Below are 24,061 nucleotides of genomic sequence, written 5' to 3' on the forward strand. Positions count from 1 at the left end.
ATGGAGAGCACAAGGGCTCAGTGGGTGCATGAAATGCCGCCTGCTCTGCATTTCACTTTCATGCCAGTGACTAGAAAGCACTCTTCTGGGCAGAAGAGCTGGGAGGAGGAGGAGGGAAAGTCTGTCCCAGCGCAGCTTTCACTGTAAATCACTGAGGAACACTTCACTCCCAATCCTGATAGTTCCTTCCTGTCCACCTCCAGACCTTAGCCCCAAACCCCGGCATCTTCTCACCAGTACTGGCACTGTCACTACCATCTCCTGGTGGCCCACTTGTGAGTGTGGGAGGCTCGGCTGTGAGATCCCCCGGCTGCTATGGTGGGGACAAGGCCTCGAGTCCCTGCACAGGTGAAAGTGTAACTGTTAGGTGGATACGTGGTTGGAGTGGGTGGTGTCAAAAGGTCCTTTCCAACTGAAGCTGTTTGATGAAAGCTGAGGGGAGCGATCATTGCCCTTCCCTTGGCACTGCAGAGGCCACATCTGGATTGGTGTGTCCCCAGGAACAAGAGAGCTGGTGACGGTCTGTCATGGGCAGAGGTACTGGCAGAGGACCAGGCAGAACGTTAAGGGCTGGAGCACATGACGTATGGGGTGAAGCCAATGGCACTAAGATTGCGGAACCTGGTGGAGGTGAGCAAAGTGGGGAGGAAGGGCTGGAACTGCTGTCTCCCACTAGCTACAGGAGGTTATGGAAAGCATGGAGCCAGAGCCTCCTGAGAGGTGCGCTGCAAAAGGGCATGAGGCCACAATCGCAAGTTGCAACAAGGCTCATGCCAGCTGTCTTTTTGGGAAAGGAAATGACAGGGGGCACGGTGCAGACCTGGAAGAGCTGATGGAGAAACAATGAGCTCTCAGACAGTGGCAGTGTTCAGAAGTGAATGGGACAAGGCTCTGAGACTGCTGAGGTACCGGGGAGGTTTGGAAGCAGTGGATAGGAGCAGAAGACTTGCAGACGTCCATTCCAACCTTTGTTATTCTAGGGTACACTGAGCCACACAAGCCCTTGAGCAGCCACTGAAAGGCAATTCCTTGGAACAGAGCGAATGCAGGAGATTGCATAGAAGGACCGTTGCTCCAGGAACAGTGCTAAAACCTAAGGAAATGCCCTTGAGGAAAGCGGCACTTTTAGAGGAATGAGGCTATGAGCTCTGGTATCCCTGTCACGCCTGAGACAGGGGCACAGTGTCCAACTGTGAAGTGAAGCCAACAGCACGATGGCTCATGTTTGCCTGGAGCTCAGGGTTTTTCCCAACTCTTCCACATCACGATGACTCCCAGGTGCTCTGGGAGACCGATCCCATGTCCTTTTGAAATTTGAAATGCATGGAAGGGGCCACCTGATCTCTGACCCAGAAAAGAGAGCCATCAGTTTTTGGCTCCCTGCCCCGAGGCTCTCTTCAAAAGCAGACCATCCAAGCCTTTGGCCTCTGGGGTGAACTCACTGAGCAAAACAGGTCAATTTGGGTGCGGGTTTTCTCCTTCAGGGGAGGACGCGGGCACCCCTTTGATCACCCTCCTATGCGCCGATTTGCTTCGTTCCCACAGGTTCTCCACTTCCCAAGCTGAGCCCAACCCCCTGGTTGGAAGAAGCGTGAGGGCCTGGTCAAGTCATCAGGGTACATGGCAATGGAGATCCCAGGGAGAGATTAGTTGAGAGGGACCTGCCCGACCCTCTGCTCTTCATCGTGAAGAAACTGCCTTTGTTCCCTGGGCTCGCGGGCAGAAAAGACAGGTTCTGGCAGAGCCTGCTGAGCGTAAGCAAGGTCCCTGAGGCCCTCAAGCTTGCCCTCAGCCCACAATGGTTTTTCCTTGTCGTTGAGCTTTGCCACATCCCTGGAGATATGAGTCTCTTCTCCCGCCATCTCCTGTGAGCCTACAATGACCCGCTGGAGAGGCGTATCTCCCTGGGTCAGCATGAGCCCCTGGACTGAAAGCACTTGAGAGCTGACTGGAGGCGTCCCTAATAGCTGAATAACGTGACTGGTGGCCAAGCTCACCATGAAGAAGGCGACGGAACAAATGGCATCCGTGTGATGGAAAGCCACGTAAAATCTCTGCCCAGCTAGCCTGAGACCTCTGAGCCAGTGGGTTTTCGCAGGCCTGGACACAAATTAAATATATTGGTATTCGATGGTATGCAGCTGGAGCAAAACATTTCAGGTGAAAGAGGCCAGGGCTTAATCACCATTGGGGCTTCAGTGAGCAGTAACTGCTAGGTGTTCAGATGCTTCATGAAAAGCATAAAAGCCTGCGCTGCTCCTGGCTCCGCATCCTCCTCTCTTGCCTCCTTTTCCTCAAGGAGCAAGGTAAGCCCGAGTCCGCTCCATCTCTCCCCGTGGGCTGAACTGCTGTCATGGTGGTTACTCAGGCTGACACTTGGGCTGCCTCAGCCTGGCCCTACAACAGAACTGTTTGAGGGCTGCCACCTCTTTGCCTTTTGATGGTGATGGCCTGGGAGAGGTGGGAAGGGAGGGGTTCTTTCAAGCAGAAGGGGATCAATGGGGCTCAGCCGCAGGGAGGTCTGCCCACCAGAATTTGCAGCTGCAGCACGTGCTCTCTAACCAACTGGACAAGCTCATCCAGTGCCTTCTTCAATGCAGCAGTGTTAGTTCTGGGGATGGAATGTGATCAGTCTTTCCACAGGCGCTTTACACCCACTGTGCTGGGTCCTATCTCAAAGGGGGTCAGCCTTCCCGTCCCGCGCAACTCGGAGGGCACAGTGAGTGTTGTGGGAGCTGTAGGCACAGTGTGCATTTATAAGAGGTGATTTCTGAGATAGCTGTTCAACCCAGCCTGTTTGAGCTGGGTCCATTTCATCAATCTTTACCCATGCTATCGTACCAGGAAATGCAGGAGGAGGTCCTGGTGGAATCGGTAGTCAGTTAGGCAGGTCTTTGCTCCCAGTCCTTCAGATCTAGCCCTAGGGTGTTGTGCGCGTTAGTAAAATCAGCTGCAGGTTCTTTCTGGATGTGGAGCTCAAAATAGAGGTGCATGGCAGCAAAGTATATCTTCAGCGAGAGTGGAAGAAACAATAGACAGGCTGATGTTGGAGTCCGTGTTTCCTCCCTGCTCTGTGTTTCAGCTTTGCCTCCCTCACCGAGAGATGTCTTGCTTCAGACCCTGTCCCCCACGCCCCTGCGGAGCCTGTGGCCCAACCCCACTTGCAAGCAGCTGCAGCGAGCCCTGCGTCGCCCGCTGCGCTGACTCGACGGTGGCCATCGAGGCCTCCCTGGTGGTGGTGACCCTGCCGGGCCCCATCCTCACCTCTTTCCTGCAGAGCACAGCCGTGGGATCCTCTCTGTCAGCTGCTGTCGGGAGCTCCCTCAGCACCGGGGGGGTTCCCATCTCTTCTGGGGGCTCCCTTGGTCTGGGGGGGTCAGGGCTGTGTCTGCCTATCCCCCGCTGCAGTCTGAACTGCTGAAGCCGGCGCATCATCCCCTTTGGAGCGGGAAGGAAGACGGGAACTCTGCAGCAGGAGTGTGGCCATGGCTGCGCCACCAAACCCTCTCAGCAGTCATTGCTGATTGAGTTGCAGAAACTTTGGGACAGGTGTACGTCTTCCTCTGACTGAATGCTGTTGCTTCTGCTTTCTCTCTTCCTCCATCTATTCCCAGCAGCAAGTGGAAATCCTTCTGCTAAGTGTTGTTCCTCTGCAGGAGACCTGGACGTCTGCATGCTAGGTCCCCTTGCAGGGGCTCCACGGGTGTCATTGTGTGGCTGCTTCCCACTTCTGCACAGCTAGAGGTTTTGTCAGCCCTGCCAAAGGGACACTGAGGTGATTAAGGACTTGGCTCATCTGTCATACAGAGAGAGGCTGGGACGGCTGGGGTTGCTTAGCCTGGGGAAGGGAAGGGAAGGGAAGGGAAGGGAAGGGAAGGGAAGGGAAGGGAAGGGAAGGGAAGGGAAGGGAAGGGAAGGGAAGGGAAGGGAAGGGAAGGGAAGGGAAGGGAAGGGAAGGGAAGGGAAGGGAAGGGAAGGGAAGGGAAGGGTGAGGAGGCACCTTATCCATGTCTCCAAATACCTGTGGTGGGAGGGATGACAGGCAGAGTAAAGGAGAACGCCATCTTCTTGTGAGATGTGCCCAGTGGGCGGGTAAAAAGCAATGGACACAGGTGGAAATACAAGAAATGCCACCCAGAGTAACCTTCCTTTACTGCGAGGATGGTAAAAGACCGTTGTCCCAATTGGTCAGATGTGAATGTTAATACAGGCCTTTTGATATGTCCTCTCAGCTGTTGTTCATAAACATCATATGAAAAATAGCCATTGCAATTTTCTCTTTTGTTGGTTTTGTGGGAATAATCTCCAGGGGGTGGGTACGGAGTGGAAAGGGGGAAAGCACTGGCTTTCGGGTCTGGGTGTAGGCAGTGTGGCTGCAAGATGGGGTTAGGGTGGGCATTTTGGTAGGGACCGGAGCATGCAGAGTCACGATCCTGGTCTTCGTAATTCCGTCTACTTGTAGCACTGCTGATGACAGAGTGGGAGTCTGTAAATACTGTGCCAACCCAAACCCTCCATACAAGCTCGCTGCCCAGATTGGGTTTTGACTGTCAGCACAGCAAAGAGCATTGCTTCCTTTGCTTTAAGCAACCCTGGAATCAGAGATGTGAGAAGCTTTGTACCCTTGAGACTCTTCAAGTCTAGTTGTGAGAGGCTCCCTGTGTTTCCCTTGGCCCACAAGTTGCAAAAGTTGCAAAAGAAATGAGGGTGTCTCAGTTCTTGGTTACCAGGAACATCGTTACACCCAATTCCAGTAAACTTCAGGTTGTCTCTGCAGGGCCGGAGACTGGACAAAATCAGTCAGCACTGGGGGCGTAGGGTCTCTGAGACACACAGTCTTGATTGTTAAATGGAGTATTTCAAACCAAGTTAGTGTGTCTGTTTTCAGGAAAGAATGCTGTAGAGGAACTAATGCTGTGCTCTGAACACAGGCATTGTAAATACCAGTGTCCCCTCTGAAGGGGAAGAAACCCCCCATTTGACCAGCCAGCACTGGAGAGATGGGAAAAAATGGAGGAGGCTGGAGAGCAAATTCATTCCAGTGTGACTTTGAGACATTATATAAAGAACAGACATCCTCCCACTGTACCCCTGCATTGGGTTTGCATGGCAAGGCTTTGGTAGCGGCGGGGCTACAGGCCCCCCTTCTGTAAGAAGATGTCAGAATCTTTCCCCGTGTCTGACAGGGCCAATGCCAGCCGGCTCCAAGACAGATCCACCGCCAGCCAAGGATGAGCCTATCTGTAACAGTGGTAGCGCCTCTGTGATAACACATTCAAGAAGGCAGGAAAAAATACCAACTGCACAATTGCAGCCAGAGAGAGGAGCGAGAAGATGTGAGAGAAACACACATCTGGTGCAGACACCAAGGTCAGCGAAGAAGGAGGGGAGGAGGTGCTCTAGGTGCTGGAGCGGGGATTCCCCTGCAGCCTGTGGTGAAGATCATGGCGACGCAGACTGTCCCCTCTGCAGCCCATGGTGGTCCTCAGTGGAGCAGATATCCACCTGCAGCCCGTGGAGGACACCTTGCTGGAGCAGATGGATGCCCAAAGGGGACTGTGACCCTGTGGGAAGCTTGTGCGGGAGCAGGCTCTTGGCAGGACCTGTGACCCCGTGGAGAGAGGAGCCCATGCTGGAGCAGGTTTTCTGGCAGGACCTGTGGTCCCGCAGGGGACACACGCTGGGGCAGTCTGTTCCTGAAAAACTGGCCCCTGTGGAAAGGGCCAGGACCCGTGCTGGCGCAGTTCATGAAGATCTGCAGCCCATGGGAAGGACTCACACTGGAGAAGTTTCTGGAGCGCTATCTCCTGTGAGAGGGACCCCATGCTGGAGCAGGGGAAGAGCGTGAAGAGTCCTCCCGCTGTTTTGCCCATGACTGTAATTGCTGAGGGACCTCTCTGTCCTTATCTCAAGCTTTTTGTTATATTTTTTGTCCCCTCTCTAGCTGAGGAGGGGAGTGATAGGGCGTCCCGCCGGGCTCAACCCACCCCAACCCCAAATCGCCTACTCGTGTATGCCTTGGTCCCCACCGTGGCCATTCTCGATCTTCATCTTTACCCTGCCACAGCAGAACACGCTTTCCTTGCCAGTTGCAAGCAGCAACTCCACCACAGTGAGCTACCTCACCAGGAAGAATATAATATGCTGCCCCCTGCTGCTCGGTCACAACAGTCCAGGGTTGCATAAGGCCGGGCTTACAGGACCTGTGGCTCCTCGTGGAGCCTAGCAGCAAGGCAGGGCCTGGAGAGCAGGCAGAGGTGCTGGGCCTGCCCGGGGGTGGGGGGAAGGCAGGTGACCGCCAAGAGCTGCGCTGTGTGGACGCCGGCAGGAGGGCAGTACCCCCGGTCAGGGCACCCTGGCTCAGCGCTGGGTGCTAGCTGCCCCGCGGAGGCAGCGAGGCCCAGCTAAAGGGAATCCCGCCTGCGTTGGCCGGGAATCGAACCCGGGTCAACTGCTTGGAAGGCAGCTATGCTCACCACTATACCACCAACGCACCTGTTACTGCGGCCTCCTAACCGCAACTCCTGCTCCTCCCCTTCACCCACTCTCGGCCTCTGCTGCCCCGCGCCACGGCTGGCCACCTCCTCCCACCCCCTGCGCACACGCTGCCACAACCTCCTACAAAGCACGTGCGCTTTTCTTGGCTAGAAAACCTCAAGCTGCACTAGCCACCGACTAGGGGAGATCAGCATCAGCGACTGCCCGGCGATGGAGCAGGACACTGGGCAAACCGGGACTGACCTCCAGGCACGGACTCTGCACAGGCTCCACGGGACCCCCTGGTGTGCACGTCGGCGGTCGGGGGGAGCGGGGGTGTCCCAGCACTGATCTCCGGTCCTAAGCAGCCGGGGAGGAAGGAAAGGATCGGGATGTCTGTCTTGTTCATGCTTGTATGAGGGCTGCTGGTGCTTCCGGGGGTGCTGCCAACGCTGCCGCTCCCCATCTGCCTTCATACGTGTGCCAGCTGGGCATGTACTATGAAAGTCTGAGCATGCTTGTGTGTGTCTACCTGCAGTGGCATGAGCGTAGCCAAACACCCACCCAGCTGCTCACTGCTTTCCCCGCCTTGAGTGGGACGCAGAGCATAGAAAGTAGGATGAGGAAGCCTCCAGGTCAGGATAAACACAAAGACACGCCTTAGCAAAAACCGTTCTGGGTAAAACAGATTCCGTTTGGGGGAAATAAATTTATTGCCAATTGAAATAGATTCACATAGTGAGAAACAACAAGACAAACAAAACCCACCAACTTCCCTCCCTCTTACCCAGGCTCAGCTTCACTCCCTCACTCCAGGCTCCTCTGTCCAACCACGCGGCACAGGGGGGATGCATTTTCCCTCTGCTCTTTCTGACACTATTTTTTTTTTTATACCTCCTCTCTCTGTCTGAGCATTTTCTGTCCTTTCTGGATTATGTTTTCATAGATGCCACAAACGATGGCTCAGCTGTGTCCTGTAGTTGGACTGCTGTGGAGCTGGAACCAGCCGTGTGCAGGGCATGAGATGGTATCGACTATGAAATGAAGACAAGCACCTAGGGCAAGCGGTATTCCTGTGGATGGCCCGTCACACGCAGAGCCAGAGGGGACCTCACAGTCAACATCCAAGCGAGCTTCTGGCCCACCAAGTACTCGGGTAGGAGGCAGCTCACCTGCAGATACCCATGCTGTGTTGCTGCTGATAGCCCACAAAGCACTCAGACAAGGAGAACTTCTGGCAGAGGCCACTCTCAATTGGTTTTGGAGGGTCATGGCCTGGCAAGGGAAGGAGCAACTCATCCTGGAGCTCCATCACAGGTGCCACAAACTTGGCTGATGGCTCAGTGTTATCCAGCTGGGTCCAGCACAGGGCAGCCCCTTACCCCTTCTCACAGAGGCCACCCTGCAGCATCCCCGCTGCCCTCCATACCGGTGCCTGGCCACATACAGCGCCCATTGGGAATACCTGCTCGGACCTGCTCCTGGCTGGACCTGCGAGTGGGCATGGCAGCAAACAGACTAGGATGGAGAAAGCCACCAGATGGCCAAGTTTACCGCACTGGTCTTTCCCAAACTAGCACCAGTCTTGTCCTCCTCCCCACCTGCAGACCTCCTCCCCACCTGCTTGTGGCTGGGAAATTGGGATTGAGCTGCCTGATGGGAAGACAGACACACCCGTGTCCCCAGGACACCCACTGCCTGGTGGGAGGAGCTCTGCCTGCTGCTCCTACCTGTCTCTGCCTTGCTGAGGGTGACTGCTGGCTGCTAAGAAAGCAAAGGAGAAAGAAGGCCTGAGGACAGAGAGAAGGGGCTGAGGGTGTGGGAGGGACACGGCCCTGCTTTCCCAAAGAGCTAGAGCAGAGCAGGTTAAAACTTGCTGAAGGAAGCAAGGCAGAGGCAGTGCCTGTCAGGAGCAGGGGGGAAAAGAGCATCTCGCTAGCAGAGGATGGTTTCGATCCATCGACCTCTGGGTTATGGGCCCAGCACGCTTCCGCTGCGCCACTCTGCTTCCTGTGGCCCCTTTGCCTGCGCCCTCCCACAGTGGTGGATGATGCCCCCTGGCACTGCCAGCACCAGTGCCTGTCCTCAGGTCCCCTTCCCTTCCTCCTGCCTGTGCTCTGCACATGCTTTTCCGAAGTAAGTTGAGTTCTCTGTATCAACTTTCTACGAAATTTTGGGCCCTCGCCAGGGACACCTGGCTCACCCCAAACTCTGTCATGTAGATGACTTTTGAACCAAGACTCTGTTATTTTATTTCATCCCCCTCTGGACCCACTTCTGGGGTCTGTGTGGGCTGTCCTCCCACTTCTGAGGTGGTTGGGTCCCCTTCTGAGAGCAGTTTGTCCTGCTTTCTGGGATAGTTTGCCCCCCTCTGGCATTGGTTTAATGCTCTTGGGACCGTATACGTGCATGTAAGCGATCTATCATAATCTGCTGTTATATTATCGATAAGTTCGCGTTACTAGGAATAAGTTTGTAGTAACCTGTGTGTATTATATATACAGACGTTGCTGTTGTTATTGAGTGCTGCTATTATTGTCACTGTTATTGATTGTTGCTATAATTTATTGTCGTTATTGTTTGCTGATAATAATTTGCAATAGCTTGCAATATATATATTTGCTTTATTAATCATAGGTATACTTGCTAGTGATGTTTTTTGTAGTATTTGTGAAATCTGTAATAAAGAAAAGAAATTTTGAGGATGAAGCCTCCATTTCCTTGGGTATTACGGAATCCTACAAACACACAGTCGCAATCTGTGCACAGCCACAGGCCAAGTAACCCTTTAGGTCGTGATGGCATGGACAGCTCAGTGACACCAACAGCTTTGGCCAGCTAAACTGCACCTAGAACTGCATTCACCCTATTAGAAGATCTTTATTCTACATGCTGTGAATTCAGTGTGACTTCAGGCACTGAAGTCTCTTTCAGTAGGATCCAGCTTCCTCCTGTCTTTGTTCCACCTCCTTATCTCCCTTACTAGACAAAAGAAAAGAAGCGATAATAATTGTTGGACCTTCTAGTGGGCCTGAGTCATGGCACCCATCCTGCTTCTGCCCCGTGCACAAAACCTGTGCAGGGCTTATAAAAAAGCCCTGCAGACGTGTGCCTTGGTCTCTGCCCTATACCACCGCATTTGCTCCTTCTCATTAAAGACTTTGTGCAGCATAGCTGGAGACTCGTGGTGGTTTGTTCTCCCCCCGCCTTGGCTGGCCAACACCGCTGAAAGGAAGAAGGAGAACCTGCTCCCTCCCATGACGGTGAGTCTGCCCCCACGCGTGGGGCACTCCCAGCTGTGGGTGGAGCTCCCTGAGCCGGAGCACCAAAAATAAGCAAGCAGGCAAGGGAAAGTCAGAAACGCCTCAGAGCAACGGAGAGAGCAAGAAGCACTGGACAGAATTGGAAATACAAGTACTGCCACAAACAGTGGTGGTCAAAGATGGGAAACGTGTGCCCAGGGAGGTTGCAGAGTCTCCATCTCTGGAGATGTGCAGCATCCAACCAGACAAAGGATGAAAAACGGCTTCTACTTGGCCTTGCTTTGAGCTGGGCTCAGACTGCATCGTGTCTCCACCCCGTCTGCTGTGTGATTCTCTGAGCCCCTGCTGGAGGCCCTCCTCCAGGAGCAGCCATCAAGCAGAAGTCAGCAGAGAGGGGGCGCTGGCCATTTCTGACGAAAGCTGCAGGGACTTGGTGGGCACAGGGTAGAAGGGTCACTGATGTCACTGCCAGTGCTGCAAGCACAGGAAAAGAAGGAAGATGTGAGTGCATCAAAGAATTGACCCAAGAGCAAGTCAAGGGAATTGGGTATAAGCATGGTGAGGGAGCCAAAAGGACCAGGCCCCACTGAGGTTTGCACTCAGATCGCTGGATTCAGAGGCCAGAGTGCTTACCATTACACCATGGGACCTCCTGGATGGTGCTTCTTTTTCCACTGTGGTCACCCTCACTCAGCCAAATCCCCCTGGCCAAGCCTGGCAGTCTCTCTGTCTCCCTGCCCATCACCAAGTATGGCCTCTCTACAGGGCCACCAAGCGTTCTCTGCTCATTTCACCTTTGGAGGGAGCTGCAGACCTCTTTGGGCAAGCCTGGTATGCCCTCTCTTGCAAGACCCAGGCTGTGAAACCCTTGCTTTTCCCTAATTAAACCTGGTTATGAAGTTTCCAGTAGAACCTCTTCAACGTTGCACCTCACAGGGTACATTCATGGACCAGCAATCGGTGGTTCGATGCCTGCACTTGCCATCTCTTCTCCACTTGGAGAAGAAGAGAAGGCTCCGGGGAGACCTTATAGCAGCCTTCCAGTACCCAAAGGGGGACTACATGATAGATGGAGAGGGACTCTTGATCAGGGAGTGGAGCCATGGGAGGAGGGGGAAGGGCAGCTTCCTCGCTTTTCTCTTTGGTTTCCTTCCTGGCAGCACCAGCTGCTGGGGCTGCCATGGTCCCCAGCCTGTTTGCTTCCCCAAGCTCATGGTAACTGCTCCTACCGCTGTAGGCTCTGATGCTGCTCCTCCCTGGGGAGAACCCTTTATGCCCCCCTTACAGGATTCAGTATGCAGCCAGAGATCTCCCAGAGCTCCCCAGGGCCTGGGACCTGCAGCTCGGGCCAGGCTGTCCCACACAGGACACCAGGTCACTCCGGGTCCTGCACTCCTGAGGCCTTTCTGTCTGAGGGCAGACCTTGGCAAGCCAGAGAGCCACCTTCAGCCAGCAGACCTCTTCTGTGGCTCATACTTCCTGACTGCGGTCCTTCTGAAAATTGCACCCAGTGCTGGTGCAACCTGTGGTGGGATTGCATGAGGATGTCTCTGTAGGCAGTGTGACTGTAGGATGGGGTTAGGGTGGGCATTTTGGTAGGGACCGGAGCATGCACAATCACGATCCTGGTCTTCGTAACTCCGTCTACTTGTAGCACTGCTGATGAGAGAGTGGGAGTCTGTAAATACTGTGCTACACCACCCCCACGTACAACCCACCATCCAGATTGGCTTTTGACTGTCAGCACAGCAAAGGACATTGCTTTTTTCTTTAAGCAACCCTGGAATCAGAGACTTGGCAATCTTTGTCCCCTTCAGGTAGAGAGTCCTACCGAGAGAGGCTCCTTGTGTTTCCCTTGGCCATAAGCTGCAAGAGAAATGAGGGTGTCTCAGTTCTTAGTTGTCAGGAACATCGTTACACCCAATTCCAGTAAAGTGCAGGGTGTCTCTGCAATGCCAGAGCCTGAACAGGCTAGGTCAGTGTCTCCAGGGGGACTGCAGATGAGACAGGCAGGCCTTTGAGCCATGACATAAAGAATAGATGAACGGAGCGCCTCTCTTATGAGGAGAGGCTGAGAGACCTGGGCCTGTTTAGCCTGGAGAAGAGAAGACTGCGGGGCATGAAGGACTCCCAGGCGATGAGGCCCAGCCAGCACAGGTTCATGAAAGGCAGGTCCTTCTTGACAAACTCGGCCTCCTTCTATGACAAGGTGAGCCGCTTGGTGGATGAGAGAAAGGCTGTGGGTGTTGTTTACCTGGACTTTAGTTAGTAAAGCCTTTGATACAGTCTCCCACAGTATCCTCCTGGAGAAACTGGCTGCCCATGGCTTGGGTGGGAGTACCCTTCGCTGGGTTAAAAACTGGCTCAAGGGCAGGGCCCAGAGAGAGGTGGACACGCTGGACGGACTCCTGCTTCCGCACCCCGGCACATGCACGACCACAACCTGCCATGTGTGCTTCTCTGGGTGCAGATGTTGGCCAGGGAAACTCAAGATGCTCGGTGCTGCCAACACTGCCTCTCCCCATCTGCGTTCATATGTGTGCCAGCTGTGCATGTACTATGAAAGTGTATGTGCGCTTGTGTGTATGTACCTGCAGCGCTTTAAGCCCAGACAAACACCCACCCAGCTGCTCACTCCTTTCCCCACCCTCAGGGGGATCCAGAGCATGCAAAAGAGGATGAGAAAGCTCATGGGTCAAGATAAACAGAGGGAAATGCCTTAGCAAAAACTCTTGTGGGCAAATCAGGCTTGACTGGGGAAATAAACAAACAAACAAACAAACAAATAAATAGATTTGCCAATTATTTGACAAATGCAGGGCATCGCCTTTCCTCTCCTCTGTCCCTGGATCAACTTTACTCCTTCACACCAGACTCCTTTATCTGCCCAAGCAGGGTGCATCTTCCCTCTGCTCTTCCTCCTTGTTTTGTTCCTTCCCCCTCTCCCTGTCTGGCATTTTCTGCCCTTTCTGGAATATCTTTCACAGAGGGGCCACAAACTTTGATGATGGTGAAACAGAAAACAGAGGGATTAACCATGACAGGGACGTATATCTCAACCTTGGAGGGGAGGAAAAAAACCAAAGAATTTCCCAAATAGCGGAGGCGGGCCTCAGCCTTGAAGGAACACTTCGCAAGCAAATGGGAACATCCTGACTGATAACAGGAGAAGATAACCAGAGACTTTACGACCCCTGCCAGACCACGCAGAAGACAAGCAGAACATCCTGATCGATTACAGGAAGATAGCAAGAGACTTTTATGGCCTCTATCAGCAAAACAATCGAATCGGTTCAGTGATCGTGGAACTTACTCCCTAAGACGCCCCCCCAAAGAAAAACACCAGGAGAAGATACGCACACGCCTGAAGGATGAGACTTATTATAATGAGGCTCCGGAAATAATTAACATAGTCACATCTATTGTTAGAACTAATTGTATTAGCCCATCCCATAGTTTGCATATGTATGATTTACCTTATAAATAACTACGGGTTTAGCCTAAGGGTGTGCAAGTTAGGAGGAGAAATCCCCCTTGCACCCGGCGCCGCAATAAACATACCTGCTTTATAACTCTATTCGAGTTGCAGGGTTTGTTTCCGCGCGTCAATGGCTCAGCTGTCTTGTGTGGTGGGTCCGCTGTGGAGCTGTGCCTGACACAGGGCAGCCCCTTATCTCTTCTCACAGAGGGCACTCTGCAGCATCCCCTACCCCAGACACTTCCAAAACCTTGCCATATGAAGCCAATACAGTTGGGAATACCACAGGGCATAACACTGAGGTAACACCGTTGGAGTCTGCCCCAGTCGCAGTCACATTCACGCTGTCCCGGGCTAACATGTGGTTGCATGGTGAGCCCTTTGGTTGAAACGAGGGTCATGTCAACCAGCCTGGGTTTCTTCTTAGGCACTGAATATGTCTATATCTTGTACACTTGTCTAGTATTAGCCCAGCAATCGGTGAGCAAAAAGCAGGCAATGCTAGGGTAACAATCACCTGCCCTATGGTATGATGTGTGCGTAGGCTAGGTGGATATTTTCTAGCACAGGTTTCTTGGTTTATATAATTTGGTCAAATATGAGCATCTGCCACATTGCGTGCTGCACGCCCGTCAGCAATTTGTTTGGCCGGATTCTACCCATTACCAGTTCCTGGTCTAAAGTCTGCCTTGCGCCGCTGCTGGTTTTGGTGGTGGATGATCGCTTTGGTGAATGCTCATGCCATCACTGACGAGTGATGGTGTCCATCTGACCAGGAAGTACCTTCCCCCGCGTACACAGGTGGCACCAGTTTTTCAGCTGCGTTTTCTTGTTACAGACCATTACCAAGATATTTTCATGCTGCTCTGTGACTGGCTGACAGCCATTTCTTGACCCCTTCATACCCACCTGCTCTCAGGCAGACCTGTGATTGGCTGCCAGGACCAGTCCACCCTACCCGTGTACCCAGAAGCACGTCAGGCAAGGAAGCCCCCACTCACTACATACCTGGAAGAGGCAACTTTTGACAGCGTCGTTCCCCATGGGTTCTCATACTGCTTTGTGATTGCCTGATGGCCATTTTTGACCCACGTTCTCAGATCTCCCTCTGGTGGGCTGTCCACTTCCTTTGGACCAAGAAGTGCTCAGATATAAAAAGATATACCATGCAGTTTATACCACAGTGGCATCCACCATGAAATGAAGACAAGCACCTAGGGCAAGTGGTATTCCTGTGGATGGCCCACCACCTGCAGAGCCAGAGGGGACCCCACAGTCAACATCCAAGAGACCCTCTGGCCCACCAAGTACCCAGGTGGGAGGCAGCTCACCTGCAGATACCTATGCCGTGTTGCTGCTGACAGCTCGTGAAGCACTCAGACAAGGAGAACTTCTGGCAGAGGCCACTTTCAATCGCTTTTGAAGGGTCATTGCAATTGAAAGGTCATGGCCTGGCAAGGGAAGGAGCAACTCATCCTGGAGCTCCATCACACGTGCTATCCATGCATCAAACTTGGCTGCTGGCTCAGTGTTGTGGAGGCAGACGGAACCAGCACAGGGCAGCCCCTTACCTCTTCCACAGAGGCCACCCTGCAGCAATTGAAGAACAATCCTCATTGCTCTAAACCAACCTGAAGCAATTGAAGAACAATCCTCATTGCTCTAAACCAATATCCTGTGTAGGTGAAGGGGCTTTATATCAGATTCAGGTCCATGCCTGGGGGCTTATTTGAAAGACAAGTCTCCTGTATTTTTTGGCAGCAAACAGACTAGGATGGAGAAAGCCACCAGATGGCCAAGCTGATCACACTGGTCTTTTCCAAACTAGCACCAGTCTTGTCCTCCTCCCCACCTGCAGAGTCCTGGAGGTCCCTGCTTGTGGCTGGAAGTTGGAATTGAGCTGCCTGATGGGATGACCGAAAGACCTGGGTCGCCAGGACACCCACTGCCTGGTGGGGGGAGCTCTGCGCTGTGCTCTGCCTGCTGCTCCACACCTACCCGTCTGCCTTGCTGAGGGTGACTTTGGACTTTGGGGGTGCTGGCTGCTAAGAAAGCAAGGGAGAAAGAAGGCGTGAGGACAGAGAGAAGGGGCTGAAGGTGCGGGAGGGCCCTGCTTTCCCAAAGAGCTAGAGCACTGCAGGTTAAAACTAAGCCTATCAGGAGGCTCTAGCTTTAATAAGCCCATTAGCACAGGATGGTTTCGATCCATCGACCTCTGGGTCGTGGGCCCAGCATGCTTCCGCTGCGCCACTCTGCTCCCTACAGCGCTTCAGCTGGACCTCCCACAGCCCTGCCTGATGCTCCCTGGCATTGCCAGCGCTCAGGCCTCCGTCCCTTCCTCTTACCTGTGCCCTCACCTGGGGTGGAAAATTGTCTCCCTGCAAAGTTCACCTCATTTGCGCCTGGGCTGGGTAGCTCAAGGACCTTGCTTTACCCTTCTCCCCACACCTCCTGCCCGTAACCCTGCACGGGGTCTGTCTCTTTGATCACCTGAGCTGGCTCTGGAGGAAGGGAAGGAAACCCCAGAGCAAGGGGGCACCTTGTTGCTTGGCAGGGTGGAGAGGAGGTGCTCTCCAGAGAGCTCACGAGGGCTGCAACCCTGCCCAGAAATCCAGCTCTCCAGAGGCTGCCGGACTGTACGTTGTGTAAAAGTCAGTTCCTTGCTGGCCGAGGAGTGAGACAAGGATGATTAGCATAGAATTACCAAGGGAATTGATTCTCCTGTTTTAGCTCTGCGCAGAGCGGTGCCCCAGCCTAACGCAGGGCGGACCGGCTATAGAGGAAAACAGGGGTTATATATGTTTCCAATACAGTTGTGTTGCCCAGTCAAATTACTCATGTGAAGGGGTGGGCAAATCAGTTATTCTTGCTCGCAAAATCGCCCTGTGCTCATCCCGGAACAGGGTGTGTGGATGTATGGTCAGTGGGGTGTTAATCCTCATTCTTCTAAACTAATGTCCCGTGTAGGTGAAGGGGCTTTGTATCAGATTCAGGCCCATTGCTGTTATGGCTATGGTTATATGCCTGGGGGTTTTCTGAAAGACAGATCTCCTGGTTTTTTATTGTCTGTATGAGCAGTTCTCCGTCAGTGAGAGCCGGTTTAGATTAAGTCTTCAGTCACATTGACCCTGAGGTAAAAGCTCTTAGCCCTAGTCAGTGTTTGTTCCTCTAAGCAAGTTGCATAGCACTTAGCACCTTTCCTTTCACACAGGCTGCAAGAGCCTTTCCCCCTTTCCCTGCCTGTGCTGTGCTGTGCTGTGCTCCCCCACAGCTCCTGGCGTGTCCTCCCTCCTGGCGCAGTCTTGCCCTTGCTGCTGCCCAACAGCCGAGGGCTGCCCCTGCCACCATGCAGGGTGCCAAAGAGCCAGAGAAACCCCTTCTCTCTGAACCTGATGCCATTCCTGTCCTGCCCAACACTGCTGGCGTGCAGGTGGCTCCCAGTTGCCCCAGGGCAGGGCTGGCCCAGCTGAAGTGGGTGGCAGCCAGTCTTAGATGCTGCAAGGCATCTGGGCTCTGGGCACGCTGAGCTGGTAGAGCGTCTTGGTGAGGGTGAGGGACGAGGTGGCAGTGCTGAAGCTTGCATTTTTGGGCTAGTGTTTGCTGGTTCCCCGACCCATCCACAGGCCAGAGCATGCAGCAGCCAGGCAGAGGAGAGAAAAGCAAAAGCAGGATGGAGAGGCCTGGGATGTGGGCACCGATGTGAGCATGGGGAGTGTGGCCCCAGCTGCAGGCCACAGCTGTGGTCTGCTGCAGGAGCTGTTACTCAGAGGAAAGTTCTTCACTGCAGATCAAGAGGCCCATGGCTCAGCTCTGGTGCCCTCTCCATTGTCCCTTCCCTTCTTCATTCATACCGACAATTCTCTGATCTTTTTTTTCCCTTGCAATGCTTCCCTGGCCCTCAGTGGCACGGCTGCGGGGAACGGACCATGCACCAGCAATAGGCTTTTCTCTTCTCTTTCTCCAGGCTCTCGCTGCGTGTGCCCCTCAGAGTTTCCCTTTTCTTTAAGATGCTGCACCACCCAGGCAGGCTGCCAGCACCTTCTCCTCTGCTGCCGCTCTGTTGGGAGCAGCTGGGTACGGGACTGAAAGAAGTCCCCTGGGAAGCCTCCGGCTCTCCTCTGTCCCACCCATCGAGGTCTGTGATGGCGGGGGGTGGTTTCCTGATGCCACGGTCACCATCTGCTCTCTTGCACTTCCACCTCTTTTCCCGAAGAGGAAGAGACAGAAGAGACCCACCTCTCATCTTTTTGTCCTGAAGGAAAATTTGTGAAAGCCCCTGGGAAAGTTTGTCCATGTGTGCAAGGACCAGGAACGGCTCAGGCAGAACATCCCCAGGACCGCAGGCAAGATCGCAGATCTCTGACGTGTCTGCCCTTCATCGTTAGCAGTGAGGTCCACTGGTGTGCAAAGAAGCACCTCTTCTGCAGCTCGTATTCGGTGCTGGCCCCTTCTCTTCCCCCAGCTTGGCTGCTGCTCCACACCGGTCCGCCTTAGTGAGACCTAAAGTGAGGGGCACTTTGTGAGTGCTGGCAGGATCTCCGATCCATGAGGTGTCTTCCCTTCATCTTTAGCACCGAGGGCCATGTTGTGCAGGCTGTCTTTGGAGGTGAGCTGCTGTAGTTTCAGGGATAGGGAAGACAGCTGCTGGGGCTGTGCTGCTTGGCGTGTCAGGTGAGAAGAGGCTCTGAAGTTCTGCTCAAGAAGCAACAACAGCGGCCCTCTGTTTCGTGGCTCATACTCAGTACTGGTCCGTTCTCTGCCCTCAACTTGCCTACCTTGTCAACGGGAGCAGGATTTCCCACTCGTGCAGGAATTTCAGGGGAGGGAGCAGGATTTCCCATTCGTGCAGGAATTTCAGGGGAGGGGCACGGACAAGTGCTGCAGGCAAGGGGTTTTACTGTCTCCCTGGGCACCAGGTACATGGAGCCGAGTCCCACAGCTGCAGCCTGGTCAGTTGCAGGGAGACCAAAAGGGGACTGTGCCCCGTAGTTGGCAGGATTCGAACCTGCGCGGGGAAACCCCAATGGATTTCTAGTCCATCGCCTTCACCACTCGGCCACAACTACCTGCTCCAGCTGTCTCTGCCCTGCTCATCACGTGCCCTCTGCAATGACACCCAGCTCCCGGGGAGTTCCAGTGCCAGCCTTCACTCAAAGATTTGCAGTTGCAACCTGCACGGAGCATGACGGGCACCTGGTGCCAGCCTTCCAGAAGCCTTGAGAGGCGTAACACCAGGAGCTATGGTGGCAGCTCCCAGTGCCTTGTCCTCAGCCAGGCATCTCAGATGTCCTGCCATGGGGGGAGGTGGGGGTGTGGCAGGGGGTGGGGGTGTGATTTCAGGAGGAAGTGAGTCTGTGTGAGGCTGGAAGCAGGAGGCCAGCCAGGCTCTGATCTGGAGGAGCAGGAGGCAGCACTGCACACAGGTGCGTTGGTGGACTTGTGCTGAGCACAGCTGCCTTCCAAGCAGTTGACGCGGCTTCAATTCCTGGACAATGCAAACAGATATCTCTTCAGTCTGGCTCCAGGCTTTCTTACGTCTTCTTCTGCTGGCAGGTTGTCCCTTCCCCCTCCTCCTATGGCTCCACTCCCTGATCAAGAGTCCCTTTCCATCTCCAAGTGGAGAAGAGATGGCAAGTGCAGGCATCGAACAACCGATGACTGGTCCATGAATGTACCCTGTGAGGTGCAACGTTGAAGAGGTTCTACTGGAAACTTCATAACCAGGTTTAATTAGGGAAAAGCAAGGGTTTCACAGCCTGGGTCTTGCAAGAGAGGGCATACCAGGCTTGCCCAAAGAGGTCTGCAGCTCCCTCCAAAGGTGAAATGAGCAGAGAACGCTTGGTGGCCCTGTAGAGAGGCCATACTTGGTGATGGGCAGGGAGACAGAGAGACTGCCAGGCTTGGCCAGGGGGATTTGGCTGAGCGAGGGTGACCAAAATGAGCCATCCAGGAGGTCCCATGGTGTAATGGTAAGCACTCTGGCCTCTGAATCCAGCGATCTGAGTGCAAACCTCAGTGGGGCCTGGTCCTTTTGGCTCCCTCACCATGCTTATACCCAATTCCCTTGACTTGCTCTTGGGTCAATTCTTTGATGCACTCACATCTTCCTTCTTTTCCTGTGCTTGCAGCACTGGCAGTGACATCAGTGACCCTTCTACCCTGTGCCCACCAAGTCCCTGCAGCTTTCGTCAGAAATGGCCAGCGCCCCCTCTCTGCTGACTTCTGCTTGATGGCTGCTCCTGGAGGAGGGCCTCCAGCAGGGGCTCAGAGAATCACACAGCAGACGGGGTGGAGACACGATGCAGTCTGAGCCCAGCTCAAAGCAAGGCCAAGTAGAAGCCGTTTTTCATCCTTTGTCTGGTTGGATGCTGCACATCTCCAGAGATGGAGACTCTGCAACCTCCCTGGGCACACGTTTCCCATCTTTGACCACCACTGTTTGTGGCAGTACTTGTATTTCCAATTCTGTCCAGTGCTTCTTGCTCTCTCCGTTGCTCTGAGGCGTTTCTGACTTTCCCTTGCCTGCTTGCTTATTTTTGGTGCTCCGGCTCAGGGAGCTCCACCCACAGCTGGGAGTGCCCCACGCGTGGGGGCAGACTCACCGTCATGGGAGGGAGCAGGTTCTCCTTCTTCCTTTCAGCGGTGTTGGCCAGCCAAGGCGGGGGGAGAACAAACCACCACGAGTCTCCAGCTATGCTGCACAAAGTCTTTAATGAGAAGGAGCAAATGCGGTGGTATAGGGCAGAGACCAAGGCACACGTCTGCAGGGCTTTTTTATAAGCCCTGCACAGGTTTTGTGCACGGGGCAGAAGCAGGATGGGTGCCATGACTCAGGCCCACTAGAAGGTCCAACAATTATTATCGCTTCTTTTCTTTTGTCTAGTAAGGGAGATAAGGAGGTGGAACAAAGACAGGAGGAAGCTGGATCCTACTGAAAGAGACTTCAGTGCCTGAAGTCACACTGAATTCACAGCATGTAGAATAAAGATCTTCTAATAGGGTGAATGCAGTTCTAGGTGCAGTTTAGCTGGCCAAAGCTGTTGGTGTCACTGAGCTGTCCATGCCATCACGACCTAAAGGGTTACTTGGCCTGTGGCTGTGCACAGATTGCGACTGTGTGTTTGTAGGATTCCGTAATACCCAAGGAAATGGAGGCTTCATCCTCAAAATTTCTTTTCTTTATTACAGATTTCACAAATACTACAAAAAACATCACTAGCAAGTATACCTATGATTAATAAAGCAAATATATATATTGCAAGCTATTGCAAATTATTATCAGCAAACAATAACGACAATAAATTATAGCAACAATCAATAACAGTGACAATAATAGCAGCACTCAATAACAACAGCAACGTCTGTATATATAATACACACAGGTTACTACAAACTTATTCCTAGTAACGCGAACTTATCGATAATATAACAGCAGATTATGATAGATCGCTTACATGCACGTATACGGTCCCAAGAGCATTAAACCAATGCCAGAGGGGGGCAAACTATCCCAGAAAGCAGGACAAACTGCTCTCAGAAGGGGACCCAACCACCTCAGAAGTGGGAGGACAGCCCACACAGACCCCAGAAGTGGGTCCAGAGGGGGATGAAATAAAATAACAGAGTCTTGGTTCAAAAGTCATCTACATGACAGAGTTTGGGGTGAGCCAGGTGTCCCTGGCGAGGGCCCAAAATTTCGTAGAAAGTTGATACAGAGAACTCAACTTACTTCGGAAAAGCATGTGCAGAGCACAGGCAGGAGGAAGGGAAGGGGACCTGAGGACAGGCACTGGTGCTGGCAGTGCCAGGGGGCATCATCCACCACTGTGGGAGGGCGCAGGCAAAGGGGCCACAGGAAGCAGAGTGGCGCAGCGGAAGCGTGCTGGGCCCATAACCCAGAGGTCGATGGATCGAAACCATCCTCTGCTAGCGAGATGCTCTTTTCCCCCCTGCTCCTGACAGGCACTGCCTCTGCCTTGCTTCCTTCAGCAAGTTTTAACCTGCTCTGCTCTAGCTCTTTGGGAAAGCAGGGCCGTGTCCCTCCCACACCCTCAGCCCCTTCTCTCTGTCCTCAGGCCTTCTTTCTCCTTTGCTTTCTTAGCAGCCAGCAGTCACCCCCAGCAAGGCAGAGACAGGTAGGAGCAGCAGGCAGAGCTCCTCCCACCAGGCAGTGGGTGTCCTGGGGACACGGGTGTGTCTGTCTTCCCATCAGGCAGCTCAATCCCAATTTCCCAGCCACAAGCAGGTGGGGAGGAGGTCTGCAGGTGGGGAGGAGGACAAGACTGGTGCTAGTTTGGGAAAGACCAGTGCGGTAAACTTGGCCATCTGGTGGCTTTCTCCATCCTAGTCTGTTTGCTGCCATGCCCACTCGCAGGTCCAGCCAGGAGCAGGTCCGAGCAGGTATTCCCAATGGGCGCTGTATGTGGCCAGGCACCGGTATGGAGGGCAGCGGGGATGCTGCAGGGTGGCCTCTGTGAGAAGGGGTAAGGGGCTGCCCTGTGCTGGACCCAGCTGGATAACACTGAGCCATCAGCCAAGTTTGTGGCACCTGTGATGGAGCTCCAGGATGAGTTGCTCCTTCCCTTGCCAGGCCATGACCCTCCAAAACCAATTGAGAGTGGCCTCTGCCAGAAGTTCTCCTTGTCTGAGTGCTTTGTGGGCTATCAGCAGCAACACAGCATGGGTATCTGCAGGTGAGCTGCCTCCTACCCGAGTACTTGGTGGGCCAGAAGCTCGCTTGGATGTTGACTGTGAGGTCCCCTCTGGCTCTGCGTGTGACGGGCCATCCACAGGAATACCGCTTGCCCTAGGTGCTTGTCTTCATTTCATAGTCGATACCATCTCATGCCCTGCACACGGCTGGTTCCAGCTCCACAGCAGTCCAACTACAGGACACAGCTGAGCCATCGTTTGTGGCATCTATGAAAACATAATCCAGAAAGGACAGAAAATGCTCAGACAGAGAGAGGAGGTATAAAAAAAAAAATAGTGTCAGAAAGAGCAGAGGGAAAATGCATCCCCCCTGTGCCGCGTGGTTGGACAGAGGAGCCTGGAGTGAGGGAGTGAAGCTGAGCCTGGGTAAGAGGGAGGGAAGTTGGTGGGTTTTGTTTGTCTTGTTGTTTCTCACTATGTGAATCTATTTCAATTGGCAATAAATTTATTTCCCCCAAACGGAATCTGTTTTACCCAGAACGGTTTTTGCTAAGGCGTGTCTTTGTGTTTATCCTGACCTGGAGGCTTCCTCATCCTACTTTCTATGCTCTGCGTCCCACTCAAGGCGGGGAAAGCAGTGAGCAGCTGGGTGGGTGTTTGGCTACGCTCATGCCACTGCAGGTAGACACACACAAGCATGCTCAGACTTTCATAGTACATGCCCAGCTGGCACACGTATGAAGGCAGATGGGGAGCGGCAGCGTTGGCAGCACCCCCGGAAGCACCAGCAGCCCTCATACAAGCATGAACAAGACAGACATCCCGATCCTTTCCTTCCTCCCCGGCTGCTTAGGACCGGAGATCAGTGCTGGGACACCCCCGCTCCCCCCGACCGCCGACGTGCACACCAGGGGGTCCCGTGGAGCCTGTGCAGAGTCCGTGCCTGGAGGTCAGTCCCGGTTTGCCCAGTGTCCTGCTCCATCGCCGGGCAGTCGCTGATGCTGATCTCCCCTAGTCGGTGGCTAGTGCAGCTTGAGGTTTTCTAGCCAAGAAAAGCGCACGTGCTTTGTAGGAGGTTGTGGCAGCGTGTGCGCAGGGGGTGGGAGGAGGTGGCCAGCCGTGGCGCGGGGCAGCAGAGGCCGAGAGTGGGTGAAGGGGAGGAGCAGGAGTTGCGGTTAGGAGGCCGCAGTAACAGGTGCGTTGGTGGTATAGTGGTGAGCATAGCTGCCTTCCAAGCAGTTGACCCGGGTTCGATTCCCGGCCAACGCAGGCGGGATTCCCTTTAGCTGGGCCTCGCTGCCTCCGCGGGGCAGCTAGCACCCAGCGCTGAGCCAGGGTGCCCTGACCGGGGGTACTGCCCTCCTGCCGGCGTCCACACAGCGCAGCTCTTGGCGGTCACCTGCCTTCCCCCCACCCCCGGGCAGGCCCAGCACCTCTGCCTGCTCTCCAGGCCCTGCCTTGCTGCTAGGCTCCACGAGGAGCCACAGGTCCTGTAAGCCCGGCCTTATGCAACCCTGGACTGTTGTGACCGAGCAGCAGGGGGCAGCATATTATATTCTTCCTGGTGAGGTAGCTCACTGTGGTGGAGTTGCTGCTTGCAACTGGCAAGGAAAGCGTGTTCTGCTGTGGCAGGGTAAAGATGAAGATCGAGAATGGCCACGGTGGGGACCAAGGCATACACGAGTAGGCGATTTGGGGTTGGGGTGGGTTGAGCCCGGCGGGACGCCCTATCACTCCCCTCCTCAGCTAGAGAGGGGACAAAAAATATAACAAAAAGCTTGAGATAAGGACAGAGAGGTCCCTCAGCAATTACAGTCATGGGCAAAACAGCGGGAGGACTCTTCACGCTCTTCCCCTGCTCCAGCATGGGGTCCCTCTCACAGGAGATAGCGCTCCAGAAACTTCTCCAGTGTGAGTCCTTCCCATGGGCTGCAGATCTTCATGAACTGCGCCAGCACGGGTCCTGGCCCTTTCCACAGGGGCCAGTTTTTCAGGAACAGACTGCCCCAGCGTGTGTCCCCTGCGGGACCACAGGTCCTGCCAGAAAACCTGCTCCAGCATGGGCTCCTCTCTCCACGGGGTCACAGGTCCTGCCAAGAGCCTGCTCCCGCACAAGCTTCCCACAGGGTCACAGTCCCCTTTGGGCATCCATCTGCTCCAGCAAGGTGTCCTCCACGGGCTGCAGGTGGAT

At 54.1% G+C, this 24,061-nt stretch overlaps 5 non-coding genes across 5 annotated transcripts; 2 read left to right on the forward strand and 3 right to left on the reverse strand.

Moving 5' to 3' along the window:
- Positions 1-6,421: 6,421 nt before the first annotated feature.
- Positions 6,422-6,493, reverse strand: TRNAG-UCC (transfer RNA glycine (anticodon UCC)). Its single transcript has one exon. It is a non-coding gene; the product is annotated as a tRNA-Gly (tRNA).
- Positions 6,494-8,413: 1,920 nt separating this feature from the next.
- On the reverse strand, positions 8,414-8,485 carry TRNAM-CAU (transfer RNA methionine (anticodon CAU)). Its single transcript has one exon. It is a non-coding gene; the product is annotated as a tRNA-Met (tRNA).
- A 9,717-nt stretch (positions 8,486-18,202) lies between these two features.
- Positions 18,203-18,284, reverse strand: TRNAS-AGA (transfer RNA serine (anticodon AGA)). The gene has a single exon. It is a non-coding gene; the product is annotated as a tRNA-Ser (tRNA).
- A 2,791-nt stretch (positions 18,285-21,075) lies between these two features.
- On the forward strand, positions 21,076-21,147 carry TRNAM-CAU (transfer RNA methionine (anticodon CAU)). The gene has a single exon. It is a non-coding gene; the product is annotated as a tRNA-Met (tRNA).
- Positions 21,148-23,067: 1,920 nt separating this feature from the next.
- On the forward strand, positions 23,068-23,139 carry TRNAG-UCC (transfer RNA glycine (anticodon UCC)). Its single transcript has one exon. It is a non-coding gene; the product is annotated as a tRNA-Gly (tRNA).
- The last annotated feature ends 922 nt before the right edge of the window (positions 23,140-24,061 follow it).

This window comes from Numenius arquata, chromosome 11 (genome assembly GCF_964106895.1).
Source record: "Numenius arquata chromosome 11, bNumArq3.hap1.1, whole genome shotgun sequence".
Taxonomy (NCBI): Eukaryota; Metazoa; Chordata; class Aves; order Charadriiformes; family Scolopacidae; genus Numenius; species Numenius arquata.